Here is a 17653-nt window from a genome sequence, read left to right on the forward strand (position 1 = left end):
CCACGTGACATATGCAAAAGTGAAAATTCTCCAAGAAATAATAAAAATATAACAAAGCAAATTTAGAACAATTTTCATTTTGAAATATTATTTATAAGCATAAGGCAATTCTGTTTGCACTTTTCAATGATATAGAAACAGGTGCATTAAAGACTAAACAAATGAAAAATGCTGTTAAATAATTTTTAACTGTAGGAAATTAAAATTTGTACAAGAAATGTAATCATACTATACTACTACTCTCAGCAGTGAAATTATTTCACATAAACGTGAATACTGATTAGCAAATTTAAAAAAACTGTAATAAATAACATTAAAAATGTTAAGGGCATGAAGAAATTGAGGTAGGGAATGAGAAAGAAGTTAAATCCTCAACTATGGTAACAGAATCACAAGATGCAGCAACGTGACACATGGATTGAGCAACTAAGATTTTTTTCCAAGCATTTCTAGCCCTAGATTTAAAGAGTAGTTTTTAAAAGATCTAAAATAAATGAATGAAAGGCTTTCAGTGGTATGAGTCATTTCAAGATTACAGAATCCTTTTCAGCACTATCCTGTATGCTTCTTGGATTCTACCCAGACGCGAGCCAATGAACATACAGAGTGACATATAGAGTTCAGAACTGGTTGAAACTCCCTTCATTTTCTAATAAGGGGAGGGAATATTTTCTAACCCCTGACTCAACCAATCACTGCATCTGAATTTTCGGCTACAATGGGGAAGTATTATTTTACTGCAAAAATCAATGGACCCCAAGGGGGAAAGGGGTTGGGGTGGGATGAATTGGGAGATTGGGATTGACATATATACACTATTATGTGTAAAATAGGTAACTAATAAAAATCTGCTATATAGCACAGGGAACTCCACTTTGCTGTATAGTAGAAACTAACACAACATTGTAAACCAACTATACCCCAATTAGAAAAAGAAAAAATCAAAAAGGAAGAAAAAAGAAAATTGCATGTACCCTCTTTTTCATGAGCTAACAAACATTTCATATGTATTTATATAAGTGCAGTGAAGGTAAACGAAATTTGTTTTAGAATAAGGAACTACCGTAGAGTTTGCAACTACAGGAAAAATTTTAATAAAATACAAAGAAAACTGTAGAGGCTTCCGGGAAGATGGCGGAAGAGTAAGATGCGGAGATCACCTTCCTCTCCACAGATACACCAGAAATACATCTACACGTGGAACAATTCCTACAGAACACCTACTGAACGCTGGCAGAAGATCTCAGACCTCCCAAAAGGCAAGAAAGCCCCCACGTACCTGGGTAGGGCAAAAGAAAAAAGAAGAAACAGAGACAAAAGAATAGGGATGGGGCCTACACCAGTGGGAGGGAGCTGTGAAGGAGGAAAGGTTTCCACACACTAGAAGCCCCTTTGCGGGTGGAGACTGCGGGTGGTGGAGGGGGAAAACTTCAGAGCTGCGGAGGAGAGTGCAGCCACGGGGGTGCGGAAGGCAAAGCCAAGAGATTCCCGCACAGAGGATCAGAGCCAACCGGCACTCACCAGCCCGAAAGGCTTGTCTGCTCACCTGCCGGGGCAGGTCGGGCTGGGAGTTGAGGCTCGGGCTTCGGTCTGAGCGCCGGGAGAGGACTGCGGTTGGTGGCGTGAACACAGCCTGCACGGGGTTAGTGTGCCACGGCTAGCCGGGAGGGAGTCCAGGGAAAAGTCTGGACCTGCCAAAGAGGCAAGAGACTTTTTCTTACCTCTGTGTTTCCTGGTGCGTGAGGAGAGGGGATTAAGAGCGCTTGTTTAAAGGATCTCCAGAGATGGGAGCGAGCCGCGGCTAAATGCGCAGACCCCAGAGACGGGCATGAGCCACTAAGGCTGCTGCTACTGCCACCAAGAAGCCTGTGTGCGAGCACAGGTTACTACACACACCCCCATTCAGGGAGCCTGTGCAGCCCGCCACTGCCACGGTCCCGGGATCCAGGAACAACTTCCCCGGGAGAACATGCGATGCGCCTCAGGCTGGCGCAACGTCACGCCGGCCTCTGCCACCACAGGCTCGCCTCACACTCCGTGCCCCTCCCTCCCCGTGGCCAGAGTGAGCCAGAGCTCCCGAATCAGCTGCTCCTTTAACCCCGTCCTGTCTGAGCGAAGAACAGATGCCCTCCAGCGACCTACACGCAGAGGCAGGGCCAAATACAAAGCTGAGCCCCTGGGAGCTGTAAGAACAAAGAAGAGAAAGGGAAATCTCTCCCAGCAGCCTCAGAAGCAGCGGATTAAAGCTCCACAATCAACTTGATATACCCTGCATCTGTGGAATACATGAATAGACAAGGAATCATCCCAAATTAAGGAGGTAGACTTTGAGAGCAAGATTTATTATTTTTTCCCCTTTTCCTCTTTTTGTGAGTGTGTATGTGTATACTTCTGTGTAAGATTTTGTCTGTATAGCTTTGCTTCCACCATTTGTCCTAGGGTTCAATCCGTCCGTTTTTTTTTTTTTTCTCTTAATAATTATTTTTTATTTTAATAACTTTATTATATTTTATCATACTTTATTTTACTTTATCTCCTTTCTTTTTTCCTTCCTTCCCTTCTTACTTCCTTCCTACCTCCCTCCCTCCCTCCTTTCTTTCTTTCTTTCTCTTTCTACTTCTACTAATTCTTTCTTTCTACTTTTTCTCCCTTTTATTCTAAGCCGTGTGGATGAAAGGATCTTGGTGCAACAGCCAGGAGTCAGTGCTGTCTATGCCTCTGAGAAGAGAGAGCCAACTTCAGGACACTGGTCCACAAGAGACCTCCCAGCTCTACGTAATATCAAACGGTGAAAATCTCCCAGAGATCTCCATCTCAACACCAGCATCCAGCTTCACTCAACGACCAGCAAGCTACAGTGCTGGACATCCTATGCCAAAAAACTAGCAAGACAGGAACACAACCCCACCCATTAGCAGAGAGGCTGCCTAAAAGCATAATAAGGCCACAGACACCCCAAAACACATCACCAGATGTGGACCTGCCCACCAGAAAGACAAGATCCAGCCTCATCCACCAGAACACAGGCACTAGTCCCCTCCACAAGGAAGCCTACAAAACCCACTGAACCAACCTTAGCCACTGGGGACGAACACCAAAAACAACAGGAACTATGAACCTGCAGCCTGTGAAAAGGAAACCCCAAACACAGTAAGTTAAGCAAAATGAGAAGAGAGGAAAACACAGCAGATAAAGGATCAATAAAAAAAACCCACCAGACCTCATAAATGAAGAGGAAATAGGCAGTCTACCTGAAAAAGAATTCAGAATAATGATAGTAAAGATGATCCAAAATCTTGGAAATAGAATAGACAAAATAAAAGAAACGTTTAACAAGGACCTAGAAGAACTAAAGAGCAAACAAACAATAATGAACAACACAATAAATGAAATTTAAAATTCTCTAGAAGGGATCAAGAGCAGAATAACTGAGGTAGAAGAACAGATAAGTGACCTGGAAGATAAAATAGTGGATATAACTACTGCAGAGCAGAATAAAGAAAAAGAATGAAAAGAACTGAGGACAGTCTCAGAGACCTCTAGGACAACATTAAATGCATCAACATTTAAATTACAGGGGTCCCAGAAGAAGAAGAGAAAAAGAAAGGGACTAAGAAAATATTTGAAGAGATTATAGTTGAAAACTTCCCTAATACGGGAAAGGAAATAGTTAATCAAGTCAGGGAAGCACACAGACTCCCATTCAGGATAAATCAAAGGAGAAACACGCCAAGACACATATTAATCAAACTATCAAAAATTAAATACAAACAAAACATATTAAAAGCAGCAAGGGAAAAACAACAAATAACACACAAGGGAATCCCCATAAGGTTAACAGCTGATCTTTCAGCAGAAACTCTGCAAGCTAGAAAGGAGGGGCAGGACATATTTAAAATGATGAAGGAGAAAAACCTACAACCAAGATTACTCTACCCAGCAAGGATCTTATTCAGATTTGATGGAGAAATTAAAACCTTTACAAACAAGCAAAAGCTGAGAAAGTTCAGGACCACCAAACTGGCTTTACAACCAATGCTAAAGGAACTTCTCTAGGCAGTAAACACAAGAGAAGGAAAAGACCTACAAAAACAAACCCAAAACAATTAAGAAAATGGGAATACGAAAATACGTATCAATAATTACCTTCAATGTAAATGGATTAAATGCTCCCACCAAAATACACAGACTCGATGAATGGATTCAAAAAACAAGACCCATATATATGCAGTCTACAAGAGACCCACATCAGACCTAGGGACACATACAGACTGAAAGTGAGGGGATGGAAAAAGATATTCCATGCAAATGGAAATCAAAAGAAAGCTGGAGTAGCAATTCTCATATCAGACAAAATAGACTTTAAAACGAAGACTATTACTAGAGACAAAGAACGACACCACATAATGATCAAGGGATCAATCCAAGAAGAAGATATAACAATTGCAAATATTTATGCACCCAACATAGGAGCACCTTAATACATAAGACAAATACTAACAGCCATAAAAGGGGAAATCAACAGTAACACAATTGTAGTAGGGAACTTTAACACCCCACTTTCACCAATGGACTGATCCTCCAAAATGAAAATAAATAAGGAAACACAAGCTTTAACTGATACATTAAACAAGATGGACTTAATTGATATTTACAGGACATTACATCCAAAAACAACAGAATACACATTCTTCTCAAGTGCTCATGGAACATTCTCCAGGATCGATTACAAATCAAGCCTTCGTAAATTTAACAAAATTGAATTTGTATCAAGTATCTTTTCCAACCACAATGCTATGAGACTACATATCAATTACAGGAAAAGATCTGCAAAAAATACAAACACATGGAGGCTATACACTACTTAATAACCAAGTAAACACTGAAGAAATCAAAGACGAAATCAAAACATACCTAGAAACAAATGACAATGGAGACACGATGACCCAAAATCTACGGGATGCAGCAAAAGCCGTTCTAAGAGGGAAGTTTATAGCAATACAATCCTACCTTAAGAAACAGGAAACATCTCAAATAAACAACCTAACCTTGCACATAAAGCAATTAGAGAATGAAGAACAAAAAACCCCAAAGTTAGGAGAAAGAAAGAAATCATAAACAGATCAGGAATAAATGAAAAAGAAATGAAGGAAATGATAGCAAAGATCAATAAAACTAAAAGCTGGTTCTTAGAGAAGATAAACAAAATTCATAAACCATTAGCCATACTCATCAAGAAAAAAAGGGAGAACAGAAGACTCAAATCAACAGAATTAGAAATGAAAAAGGAGAAGTAACAACTGACACTGCAGAAATACAAAGGATCATGAGAGATTATTACAAGCAACTATATGCCAATAAAATGGACAACCTGAAAGAAATGGACAAATTTTTAGAAATGCACAACCTGCTGAGAATGAACCAGGAAGAAATAGAAAATATGAACAGACCACTCACAAGCACTGAAATTGAAACTGTGATTAAAAATCTTCCAACAAACAAAAGCCCAGGACCAGATGGCTTCACAGGAGAATTCTATCAACCATTTAGAGAACAGCTAACACCTATCCTTCTCAAACTCTTCCAAAATATACCAGAGGGAGGAACACTCCCAAACTCATTCTACGAGGCCACCATCACCCTGATACCAAAACCAGACAAAGATGTCACAAAGAAAGAAAACTGCAGGCCAATATCACTGATGAACATAGATGCAAAAATCTTCAACAAAATACTAGCAAAGAGAATCCAATAGCACATTAAAAGGATCATACACCATGATCAAGTGGGGTTTATTCCAGAAATGCAAGGATTCTTCAATATACGCAAATCAATGAATGTGATACACCACATTAACAAACTGAAAGAGAAAAACCATATGATCATCTCAATAGATGCAGAGAAACTTCTGACAAAATTCAACACCCATTTATGATAAAAACCCTGCAGAAAATAGGCATAGAGAGAATTTCCTCAACATAATAAAGGCCATATATGACAAACCCACAGCCAACATCGCCCTCAAAGGTGAAAAACTGAAAACATTTCCACTAAGTCAGGAACAAGACAAGGTTGCCCACTCTCACCACTATTATTCAATATAGTTTTGGAAGTTTTATTCACAGCAATCAGAGAAGAAAAGGAAATAAAAGGAATCCAAATTGGAAAAAAAGTAAAGCTCTCACTGTTGGCAGATGACATGTTACTATACACAGAGCATCCTAAAGATGCTACCAGAAAACTAATAGAGCTAATCAATGAATTTGGTAAAGCAGCAGGATACAAAACACACAGAAATCTCTGGCATTCCTATACACTAATGATGAAATATCTGAAAATGAAATTAAGAAAACACTCCCATTTACCACTGCAACAAAAAGAATAAAATATCTAGAAAAAACCTACCTAAGGAGACAAAAGACCTGTATGCAGAAAATTATAAGACACTGATGAAAGAAATTAAAGATCATACAAATAGATGGAGAGATATACCATGTTCTTGGTTTGGAAGAATCAACACTGTGAAAATGACTCTACTACCGAAAGCCATGTACAGATTCAATGCAATCCCTATCAAACTACCACTGGCATTTTTCATAGAACTAGAACAAAAAATTTCACCATTTGTATGGAAACACACAAGACCCCGAATAGCCAAAGCAATATTGAGAAAGAAAAATGGACCTGGAGGAATCAGGCTCCCTGACTTCAGATTATACTACAAAGCTACAGTAGTCAAGACAGAATGGTACTGGCACAAAAACACAAATATAGATGAATGGAACAGGATAGAAAGCCCAGAGATAAACCCATGCACATATGGTCACCTTATCTTTATAAAGGAGGCAAGAATACACAGTGGAGAAAAGACAGACTCTTCAATACCTGGTGCTGGCAAAACTGGACAGGTACATGTAAAAGTATGAAATTAGAACACTTCCTAACACCATAGAGAAAAATAAACTGAAAATGGATTAAAGATCTAAATGTAAGGCCAGAAACTATCAAACTCTTAGAGGAAAACATAGGCAGGACACTCTATGACATAAATCACAGCAAGATCCTTTTTGACCCACCTCCCAGAGAAATGGAAATAAAAACAAAAATAAACAAAGGGTACCTAATGAAACCTGAAAGCTTTTGCACAGCAAAGGAAACCATAAACAAGACCAAAAGACAACCCTCAGAATGGGAGAAAACATTTGCAAATGAAGCAACTGACAAAGGATTAATCTCCAAAATTTACAAGCAGCTCATGCAGCTCAATAACAAAAAAACAAACAACCCAATCCAAAAATGGGCAGAAGACCTAAATAGACATTTCTCCAAAGAAGATATACAGATTTCCAACAAACACATGAAAGAATGCTCAACATCATTAATCATTAGAGAAATGCAAATCAAAACTACAACGAGATATCATCTCACACCAGTCAGAATGGCCATCATCAAAAAATCTAGAAACAATAAATGCTGGAGAGCGTGTAGAGAAAAGGGAACACTCTTGCATGGTTGGTTGGCATGTAAATTGATACAGCCACTATGGAAAACAGTATGGAAGTTCCTTAAAAAACTAAAAATAGAACTACCATATGACCCAGCAATCCCACTACAGGGCATACACCCTGAGAAAACCATAATTCAAAAAGAGTCATGTACCAAAATGTTCATTGCAGCTCTATTTACAATAGCCAGGACATGGAAGCAACCTAAGTGTCCATCAACAGATGAATGGATAAAGAAGATGTGGCACATATATACAATGGAATATTACTCAGCCATAAAAAGAAACAAAATTGAGTTATTTGAAGTGAGGTGGATGGACCTAGAGACTGTCATACAGAGCAAAGTAAGTCAGAAAGAGAAAAACAAATACCGTATTCTAACACATATATATGGAATCTGAGAAAAAAAAAAGAAAAAGGTCATGAAGAACCTAGGGCTAAGACGAGAATACAGACACAGACCTACTAGAGAATGGACTTGAGGACATGGGGATGGGGAATGGTAAGCTGGGACAAAGTGAGAGAGTGGCATGGACATATATGCACTACCAAACGTAAAACAGATAGCTAGTGTGAAGCAGCTGCATAGCACATGGAGATCAGCTCGGTGCTTTGTGACCACCTAGAGGGGTGGGATAGGGAGAGTGGGAGGGAGGGAGATGCAAGAGGGAAGAGATATGGGAACATATGTATATATATAACTGATTCACTTTGTTATAAAGCAGAAACTAACACACCACTGTAAAGCAATTATACTCCAATAAAGATGTTAAAATAATTAAATGAATAAATAAATAAAATAAAAAAGGAAAATAAAAGGAAATCTAAAATACTACCATGGGAAAATGTGGCATTTATAAAATTGGATGAAGAATTTACTGTTATTTTTTTTAAATGTTAGATTACTGATGTTCATAAGGACGACACTGTAAACCAAATATGAATAGGGACTTCAGGTTTGTAATATACATTTTTTCCAAAATTATCAATATTTTTTAATAAAGGAAAAGAGTGAGTGAAATCTCTCACTAGACAGACTAGATTCTCTAGTGAGAATCTCTCACTAGACAGAAATCTATTAAGTCCCTTCTTTTTAAAGAGTAATGTATTAAGCATATTACTTAGAATATTGTATTGAATCATAAGGACAGAGAAGTTATTATTTATCACTGCAACTCTAAGGTATCAAAACTTAATAACAGATAAGCAATCAAACTCTTCTGTTGAATAACTGGATGGATTGGTGGTTGAGAAGATGGATTTTGTAAAAGTACTGAATTAACAGTGAGTAGATTAGGTTCAAGTCTGAGTTCTACTACTGATTATTTTACAATCTTCTACAGGTCACTGTATTCCTTTGCTTCAATTTCCATTTTAAATGTACTGATTACACAAGTTGTATCTCAGGGTTTAGAAACTTTTAGATTCTGTCAGATTGAACCCTATGACATTACTGTTTTTGTCCATCTAGTACCATCAATTTCATAGGCTTCACATAATAAAAAGTAACCTATTCTTCCCAAAATCTCACCAAGTTATTTTGTACATACTGACAAATTGATCTTAACTTTTGTATAGAATGGGAAAAGGCCTAATTTAGCCAACGTAATACTGAAGAATAACAAACATGGAACACACATAATGTTTATTTTTAATGTATCTCCATGTACATACACACACACCTGTTTCTGTTTATCTTGTATATGTGTATACACACACACACACATTTATGCTTATAGTTTATAAGGTGGAACTATGCCAGGTGTTAGAGATAAAACAATGAATAAAGTATGGCCCTAAATTTGAAGAATTCAAGTTTTCTCCATTGGATGTTACAATTGTGTGAAATGTTGGAAAGATAGACAAATGTCATGCTAGATTTGTTGGGACTGGTAAATATTCTTCAGGAACGAAGAGTTATCTACACACCTGCCTCCTCCCCAACACATACATATTGCCAGTGATCGGATTAATTCTGGTCACTGAGTCAAAAGGAAAAGTCTATTCTGTTATTTTTAGATGACATTCCCTCCAATAAAAAAGACTGATGATAAAAGGGAGGAAAAAACAAACCGAATAAAACTTTTAGCTCTATCGTCTTCCTTCCAATTTAGAACATAGACATATGAAGATGTGACATTTGAAGCTATGCAGCCATGAGCCTAACACAGTATTTAATGTATGAAAGGGCTTACTGTGAAAATGAGGCCCTCAAGAATAATATGGTGTGAGGAACAATCTGTAGAATCATGTAGTTATTTTTATATAACATAAACATTTTTTACAAGCAGTGATTAGTTTGTCAATCTTTCATTTATAATCAAAATTACCTTACTCGATTCAATAAGAAAGGAATAATTAAGTGGAGGCCTCATACCTATCTGATCTCATATCTGAATAAGCACAATTAAAGTAGGGTCTTCGATGCATATTGTTTTACATAACATCATGATATAAAATGGAAGTAGCCAATGTTGATGCACCAATTAATGAAAACGAAGTTAAACAAGACAATCTGTGAGCTACTGGGACTAAATGGCCAGAATTTATAAAATGTATTTCCTAAAATGATGGGTGGGATAGTTATACTGGATTTATTTATTTGAATGCCTCCCTGTTTCTCTCTCTCTCTCTCTCTCTCTCTCTCTCTCTCTCTCTCTCTCTCTCTCAGCACCGCCCGCCCCCCCTCCCCCGACCTACTATCCCTCACTATTAGTACAGCAGTGATCCTGAGGATCACTTCACTATACAATTTTAATGTGGCCCACTCATTTGCAAATTAACATCCTACAGAAAATTGTAACATGTCTCAGAACAACATGAATATGATTTGTCTCCTTTACTAAAAAGTATCTGTAATCAGGGCTCATCCACAGCTTAATCATTTACATATCGTCTACATGCCCACATTAAACATATTTTTTTAAAACCAACACAATCAGACAGAAAATACTAATGTTGCCATGTTTATAATTTTAATTCTTTTGAAATGTAGGCCCCAAATGGTGATTTGCAAGTCATTTTCATATTTCAGCCTCTTTGAATAGCCATGCTCACAAATGGAGATTTACAATATCGGACATGCTTGACAATGGAAGGTCTGGATGCCAAGTGAGGAATCTACTCCTAAACGGATGCCAAAGCATTGTGTGTTCCACATATATTCATAACTGCCAAGCAGCCTTTCTAAGTGACTTTTTCTAATTCCTCTGCAGACTATACTTCTAGTTTTTAAAACAGTTAGTTAATAGCTATAGATCTCGCTCAAACTTTCCATTTTTCAATCATGAAATTCATGTAAAGATTATTTCGTGTAGTTCTGAGAGCATCCCCCTGTCATTCACCATATTCTGAGAACCAATGTGCTCATTTTCTAATCCTTGTTAATCTGTCACTAATGTTGAGGAAAAGAGCAGTTAACGCTGGAAAAAGTATTAAAATGATCATTTTTTTAATACCCTGTGTCTCTTCTCAGCTTGCTAATCATGGAATAAACACTATTATTTTCAAGTATTACATACAAAAGAGAGTTTAATAATTTGTTGCTATAGATAGGCAGAATCTCTCAAGGAGCCACATAAATACTTTAAACAACAGAAAGGCACAGATTGCAACAGGAGTAGTCAGGTATACTTCATGCCCTCTAGAACACATAACAATAAAGGGTACAAAGTTTTAGACATCTAAGTGTAAGATCTGGGGGAAAGAACTGCTGGATTGTCTAAATCTAGAATGATCCTAAAGAAATGTATATATTTTTCAAATAAAAAACCTAAACACAAAAAGCAGATAATGTTCAATATTTTGTACAAGCAAAAGCTACTGTCTTTAGTGTTAGTATGTAAAGATTCTGTTTACCTAAAATTTATGCCAATTTACATTGTGTAATCTTAATTTAGGAACATCATTATCCACTCTTTACTTTTCATTGTGTCCAATTTATCTGTTTTGTTTTGTTGTCTGTGCTATTGGGGTCATATTTAAGAAACCACTGCCAAATCCAAGGCTGTGAATATTTGCTCCTCTGTTTTCTTCTAAGAGTTTCATAGATTTAGCTCTTAAATTTAGTTATGTGTTTCATTTTGAATTATTTTTTTTGTATATGGTGTAAGGTAGGGTCCATACTTCCTTCTTTTGCTTGTGTATATCCAACTTTACCATTACTATTTTTGAACACACTTCCCTTTTCCCATTAAATAACTTAACCACTTAACTGCATTATCAAGGTTAAAGGAAAAGAGTACTAAAAATAACTATAGCTACTATAATTTAAGGAATATATAACATAAAAATAGGTAAATTGTGACATCAATAACATAAAAGGGGAGAGTAAAAGGGTAGAGTTGATGTGTTCTTAACTAGAGAGGGCTTGTAATTATTGGTATACATTATTTTATATATTGGTATAAAATCGTTCCGTATTATTTTATCAGAAATGTAGTAACTTCTGAATAATTTATATAAGGTTTGACCTATATTATGAATTAACCTTGAATAATTCTGCCCATCTCTAAGGTGCAGTGTTGACTAGTTTTCTCCATTGACTGAACTCCTTAAGACAATGGGCCAATGGGGATCATGTCAGGCAGGGAAGACAACTGCTAGCACCTAGGAATATTAAATCAAGTAGTAAGCTTTCTCTCCTAGTTTCTCCAGTTGCATTTGCTTGAGAAACCTATACCATTTTTTAAAGTCCTTAGGGACAATGTTCGTGTCTGATTCACTTTCATTTATTTTCGTCTCTCTACCTCACATAGCACCTCTCATACAATAAGTACAAAATAAGTAATTATAAAGTACACATAAATTATTTAATTAAATGTTAAGTTTTGCAGTATATCCCTCCCCTAGCCCAGCAATATGATAATTACAGCAGATTCTAATAAATAATTGAATGTATTTAGAATTGTACCAAATAAAGAACCCTACTTTTCTTTTTTATTTGTCTTTTTTCCTCATAGTTTATAATCCATTTAAGGATCCTCAGTCAAGAAAGAACAAGTCTTCTCCAACTATTTGACCTCTCCCTCTCTTTTTTTATTTCAAAATTCTTTATTGACCCAAGGAAAAATCATCAGGATGGCAAAAAAAATTCTTCCAGCTTTACTGGGATATAGTTGACATATAAATCAAAGTTTAAGTGTAAAGCATACATCTTGCTGATTTGATACGATTATATATTGCAAAATGATTACCTCCATGGTGTTAACTAAAACCTCCATCACGTCACATAATTACCATTTCTTTTTTTGTAGTAAGAACATTTAAGATTTATTCTCTTAGCAACTTTCACATACATAATTCAAAATTGTAAACGATAATCACAATGCTGTGCATTAGATGATTCAAACACTTTCTAACTGGAATCTTGCAACATTTGACCAACATCTTCTCATTTCTCCCACCTCTCATCCACTGCTAACCACTATTCTACTCTCTGTCTCTAAGTGTTTATGTATAAGTGATGTCATACATTATTTGTTATTTTCTGTCTCTTTCACTTAGCATAATGCCATCACCACCTATCCAGGTTCTTGCAGGTGGCAGGATTTTCTTCTTTCTCATGGCTGAATAATATTCCATTGTATATATATATATTTTTTTCCCACATCTTCTTTATCCATTCGTCCATTCACAGACAGGTTGTTTCCGTATATTGGCTATTGTAACACTGCAATAAACATGAGGGTGCAGGTATCTCTTTAATATCCTATTTTCATTTCCTTTGGATATATCTCCGAAAATGAAATTGCTGGATAATATGGTAGTTTTTAATTTTTTGAGGAACCTTCATATTGTTTTCCACTATGGTTGTAGTAGTTTAAAGTCCCACCAACAGTGCACAAGGGTATTTTTCTCTCTTCATACTCACCAACACTTGTTATCTCTTGTCTTATTTATGATAGCCATTCTAACAGATATGAGGAGATATCTCACTGTGGTTATGACTTGTATTGCCTCGATGATTAGTCATGTTGAACATCTTTTCATGTACCTATTGGCCATGTGTATGTCTTCTTTGGAAAAAACATTCAGATTGTTTGATTTTTGTTACTGAGTTGTATGAGCTATTTATATATTTTGGATATTGACCCCTTATAAAATAAATGGTTTTCAAATAATTTCTTCCATTCTGCACACTGCCGTTTCATCTTGTTGACTGTTTCTTTTGCTGTGCAGAACTTTTCAGTCTGATGCAGTTCCACTTAATGATTTTTGCTTTGCTGTCATATCCAAAAAACCATTGCCAAGACCAATGCCAAGAAGTTTTTCCTTATGTTTTCTTAGCAGTTTTATTGTTTCAAGTCTCATGTTCAAGTGTTTAACCCATTTCAAGTTAACACTTCATTTACAGTCATCAAAGGAAAAGGAACAACCTAATTTGAGTTTAATGACTTAGAAGTATATTGCCCGAGTGCACATCAAAGATTCTCCCATTGTTTTGTACTCAGATATTATAAAAGGGCCTGAGGAAAAAAAAATCAAGTTGAATCCTAAGTCTCTTAAGAGGTAGCACCTGAGTGTAATTTATTTCTTAAACACAAAATCTCTCAACTCTCTTGGCTAGATATGGAGCCATATTATACAGGGCTGTGGGGCAAGAATTTCAAAGTGGCTTACACCTATGTATTTCACAAATGATCTTTGTACTTCATGAGTGATTTACTCCTAGGTATTTCATCATGCATATGCTTTTTTGATCAAAAGTTTTGGTGCTCTATAAAAAAATCAGGATTTTTATTTCTATAATGTCTCAATTATACCCCCCTTTTTTCTATGTTTGTTTCTTCTCTTTTTTAGGGGTTTTTGGAGTTGGTGTCAGGTAGCTATAGAGTATAATGGTAAGCAATATGAGTATTTTGGTCTTATACATAACACTTGAAGTCCTGACTCCACTTGACATTTCTCTGAGTTTTCTGGACTGAGAAAATAGGCACAGAGAAATACCATTGTTCTCTATATTGGAGTAAGAAATAAAATGTAGGTTTTTTGAAAGATAAGGATAAGTTTAATTTTCCATATGCTGGATATATGGTGATTCCTGTGGAAATCCTGAAGAGGCAGTTGGATATACAGGTCTTTGAGAAGTGAAGTCTGGGCTGGAAATATAAATGATGAAGTTGCTAAGTGGTTGAGGTCACATAAAGAAAGAACATTGAGCAAGAGACTTGAGTCCAGGCAGAGCACAGACAGAAGAGGTAACTATGTGAAGCAAGTGTTTCCAGATAGAAGATTGGAATACTGGATAGAATGTTGTTGAATTTTCACATAAGACCAGGACTCAATGTTTCATTTGCATTTAATGACACAGCAGGGTATTTCATAAATTAATATTTGTCTACCAAAAATAATTTTCCCATTCTCCATTATGAACACGTAGGAGATGAACATATACAATTCATTTTAGTTTTCCAGCTTCACTGAGATATAACAGACAAAACTTTGTGTTAGTTTAAGGTGTACAACATAATAATTTATGTATATATTGAAAAATGATTATCACAATATAGTTAACACATCCATCACCTCACATAGATACATTTTGTTGTTATTGTACTGAGACCTTTTAAAATCTATTCTCTTAGTAACTTTCAAATATACAATACGGTACACTTTACGGTCCCCAAACTGTACATTACATCTCAAGAACTTATTTATCTCTTAACTGGGAGTGGCTACCTTTCAACCACCTTCACCCATATCTGCCCAAACCCACTTTCCCCTGGCTCCTTACCTCTGGCAACCACCAATCTCTTCTCTGTTTCTATGAGTTTGATTTTTTTTTTTATTCCACATGTGAGATCATACAGTGTTGTATTTATCTAATTTATTTCACTTAGCATAATGCTATTTAGGTTCATCCAGATTGTCACAAATGGTAGGATTTCTTTCTTTTTCATGGTTGAATAGTATTCCATTGACTATACTACATATACTACATTTCTTTATCCATTGATCCATTGTGGGACACGTAATTCATTTCCATGTCTTAGCTATTGTAAGTGATGCTGCAATGAACATGGTGGTGCAGATGTCTCTTCAAGATAGTGACTTCACTTCCTTTGGATATATACTCAGAAGTGGAATTGCTTTTTGACGAACCTCCACAGTATTTTCCATAGTGGTTGTGCATTGCCACCAACAGTGTACAAGAGTTCCTTTTCTCCACGGCCTTGAAAACACTTGTTATCACTTGTATTTGATGATAGCCATTCTAACAGGTGTAAGGTGATATCTCATAGTGGTTTTAATTTGTATTTCCCTGATGATTAGTGATGCTAAGCATCTTTTCACGTTCCTTTTGTCCATCTGAATATCTTATTTGGAAAAATGTTTATTCAGGTCCTTTGCCCATTTTTAAATTGAATTAGTTGGAGTTGTTTTGCTTATGAATTGTATTAGTCCCTTATATGTAAGATATGCAATTTGCCAGTATTTTCTCCCATTCTGTAGGTTAAGCTTCTATTTTGATTCTTCCTTTTGCTGTGTAGAAGCTTTTAATTTGAGGTACTCCTACTTCTTTATTTAGCTTTTGTTTCTTATGCTTCAGGTGTCATATCCAAAAAGTCATTGCCAAGACCAATGTCAAATAGCTTTTCTCCTTTTTTTCTTCTAGTTTTATGGTTTCATGTCTTACACTTAAGTATTTTATCTATCAAGTTAATGTTTGTGAGTGGTGTAAGACAGGGAGGGGTCTAGTTTCATTCTTTTACATGTAAATATCTAATTTTTCAGCACCATTTATTAAGGAGGCTCTCTTTTCTCCACTGAGTATTCTTGGCTCCCTCTCAAATATTAGTTGACTGTATATGCATGAGTTTATTTCTGGGCTCTCGTTTCTGTTCCATTGATCTATGTGTGTTTTTTATTGACAGTGCCATACTGTTTAATTACTATAACTTTATAATACAGTTTGAAATCATGATGTGTGATGTCTCCAGCTTTGTTCTGTCTCAGTATTGCATTGCACATTCAGGGTCTTTTGTGATTCCATACAAATATTACAATTGTTTTTCTACTTATACAGAAACTGCCATTGCAATCTTAATAGGAATTTCATTGACCCAAAAGATGTCTTTGGGTAGTGTTGCCACTTTAAAAATACTATTTCTTCCAATCCATGAACATGAGATATCTTTCCATTTTTTTTGTATATTCTTCAGTCTCATCATCAATGTCTTACAGTTTTCAGTGTATAGCTCTTTCACCTCATTGGTTAAGTTTATTCCTGTGTATCTCATTGTTTTTGATGGTACTGTAAAGGAGATGGCTTTCTTTTATCTTTTCAGATAATTCACTGCTAGTATATATATGCTACTGATTTTCATATGTTGATTTTATATACTGCTGCTTTACTGAATTTGTTCATTAGTTCTAACGGTTTTTTGGTGGAGTCTTTAGGATTTCCTATATATAAAATCATGTTATCTGCAAAGGTAATTTTACTTCTTCCTTTTCAATTTGGATGCTTTTTATTTCTTCTTCTTGCCTGATTGCTCTTGCTAAAATTTCCAGTACTATGCTGAATAGAAACGGTGAGACTGGGCACCTTTATCTTGTTCCTGATCTTAGAGAAAAAGCTTTCAACATTTCACCATTAAGTACAATGTTAGCTGTAGTCTTGTATAAATATGCAACTTTTAAAAAACTATATTCCTCATCTTATCTTGCAGATAGGGCAGGTGAATCCATGTAAGCCAAATTCCTTGGCCAGGGCTGACTCAGAAGGCAATTGCTCTTATACCCATTTTCTTTCTGCCTTCCTGCCCAGAATATGAATATAATACCTTGAGCAGGCCATCTTGCAGTGTGAGCATGGAAGCTACCCAATAAGGAATACAGAACAGAAAATCGGAGCCTAGATTTTTAATATATACCTCGCAGCTGCAATTCTGGTCTTTCTTGTGCTTTTCTCCTATGAGAGAAATATAAGCCCTTAGAATGATAACACTACTGTTATTTTGGGTCTCTGTTACCAGAAGTTGAACACATGTCATATGTGATACAAAGTAGTTATTACAGTTAGTAAGGGCTGTTCCTATTAAGTTGGAATAAGACAGAAAAGAAGCCACTGAGTAGGTTAAGGAAAAACTTATTTAACCACTACTAAAAACATAAAATAGGCCTGGAATTAAGTTAATCATTTG

This window comes from Phocoena sinus, chromosome 6, assembly GCF_008692025.1.
Source record: "Phocoena sinus isolate mPhoSin1 chromosome 6, mPhoSin1.pri, whole genome shotgun sequence".
Taxonomy (NCBI): Eukaryota; Metazoa; Chordata; class Mammalia; order Artiodactyla; family Phocoenidae; genus Phocoena; species Phocoena sinus.